At 31.1% G+C, this 2,071-nt stretch overlaps 1 non-coding gene across 1 annotated transcript; it reads right to left on the bottom strand.

The window, feature by feature from the left end:
- Nucleotides 1–1,753: 1,753 nt before the first annotated feature.
- LOC148545225 (small nucleolar RNA R71) lies at nt 1,754–1,861 on the bottom strand. The gene has a single exon (XR_015900540.1). It is a non-coding gene; the product is annotated as a small nucleolar RNA R71 (small nucleolar RNA).
- Between the last annotated feature and the right edge of the window lie 210 nt (nt 1,862–2,071).

Raw genomic sequence — 2,071 nt, 5'->3', positions numbered from 1 at the left:
TTTGATCTTTGCATTTGCATGTTTTGTGTCTTTTCTTGTTTTTCATATGCATTCTTGAATTCTTAGTGTCTAAGCATTAAAGAATTCTAAGTTTGGTGTCTTGCATGTTTTCCTTGCATAAAAAAAATTTTTCAAAAATATGTTCTTGGTGTTCATCTTGACATTCAAAGTGTTCTTTGTGTTCATCTTGACATTCATAGCATTCTTGCATGCATTCATTGTTTTAATCTAAAAATTTCATGCATTGCATCATTTTTCTTGTTTTTCTCTCTCATTATTAAAAATTTAAAAATAAAAAAAAAAATATCTTTCCCTTTTTCTCTCTTAAAATTTCGAAAATTAGATTTGACTTTTTCAAAAATTTTTAAAAAAATCTAGTTGTTTTTATGAGTCAAATCAAATTTTCAATTTAAAAATCTCATCTTTTTCAAAATCTTTTTCAAAAATCAAATCTTTTTCAAATTTCTTAGTTATTTTCGAAAATTCCAAAAATATTTTTCAAAAATCTTTTTCTTATTTTTATATCAAATTTTCGAAAATAACATAATCAATTAATGTTTTGATTCAAAAATTTCAAGTTTGTTACTTACTTGTTAAGAAAGATTCAAACTTTAAGTTCTAGAATCATATCTTGTAATTTCCTGTGAATCAAGTCATTAATTGTGATTTTAAAAATTCAAATCTTTTTCAAAAACTAATTTCTATCATATCTTTTCAAAAATATCTTCTTATCTCACCTTTTTCAAAAAAATTGATTTCAAAATATCTCTTCTAACTTCCTAACTTCTTATCTTTTAAAAATTTGTTTCAACTAACTAACTAACTTTTTGTTTGTTTCTTATCTTTTTCAAAACTACCTAACTAACTCTCTCTCTCTAATTTTCGAAAATATCTCCCTCTTTTTCAAAATTTCTTTTTAATTAACTAATTATTTCAATTTTAAATCTTAATTTTCGAAAATTACTAACATTTTTCAAAAACTATTTTCGAAAATCACTAACTCTTTTTCAAAAATAATTTTCGAAAATTCTCCTTCTCTCTCATCTTATTCTATTTATTTATTCATCTACTAACATCTCTTCCTCACATCACTCACCAAATTCGAACCCCCTCTTCCATCTGTGTTCGAATTTTTCTCTTCTTCTACTAACAATAAGGAACCTCTTTACTGTGACATAGAGGATTCCTCTTCTTTTCTTGTTCTCTTCTCTTTCTTATGAGCAGGAACAAGAAAAAAGGCATTCTTGTTGAAGCTGATCCAGAATCTGAAAGGACTCTCAAGAGGAAACTAAGAGAAGCTAAATTATAACAATCTAGAGACAACCTTATTGAAAATTTCGAACAAGTAAAGGAGATGGCAGCCGAACCCAAAAACAATAATGCAAGGAGGATGCTTGGTGACTTTACTGCACCTAATTCCAATTTACATGGAAAAAGCATCTCCATTCCTGCCATTGGAGCAAACAACTTTGAGCTGAAACCTCAATTAGTTTCTCTGATGCAGCAGAACTGCAAGTTTCATGGACTTCCATCTGAAGATCCTTTTCAGTTCTTAACTGAATTCTTGCAGATCTGTAATACTATTAAGACTAATGGAGTAGATCCTGAAGTCTACAGGCTCATGCTTTTCCCTTTTGCTGTAAGAGACAAAGCTAGAGTGTGGTTGGACTCTCAACCCAGAGATAGCCTAAACTCTTGGGATAAGTTGGTCACGGCTTTCTTAGCCAAGTTCTTTCCTCCTCAAAAGCTTAGTAAACTTAGAGTGGACGTTCAGACCTTCAGACAGAAAAAAGGTGAATCCCTCTATGAAGCTTGGGAGAGATACAAAGGACTGACCAAAAAGTGTCCTACTGACATGCTTTCAGAATGGACCATCCTGGATATCTTCTATGATGGTTTGTCTGAATTGGCAAAGATGTCATTGGATACTTCTGCAGGTGGATCCATTCACCTAAAGAAAACACCTGCAGAAGCTCAAGAACTCATTGACATGGTTGCTAATAACCAGTTCATGTACACTTCTGAGAGGAATCCTGTGAGTAATGGGACGCCTATGAAGAAGGGAGTTCTT

The sequence above is a fragment of the Arachis ipaensis genome, chromosome B9, assembly GCF_059453495.1.
Source record: "Arachis ipaensis isolate K30076 ecotype BB chromosome B9, ASM5945349v1, whole genome shotgun sequence".
NCBI classification, from domain to species: Eukaryota; Viridiplantae; Streptophyta; class Magnoliopsida; order Fabales; family Fabaceae; genus Arachis; species Arachis ipaensis.
The sequence above is the reverse complement of the archived record's forward strand: the minus strand, read 5'-3'. Positions and strand labels throughout refer to the sequence as shown.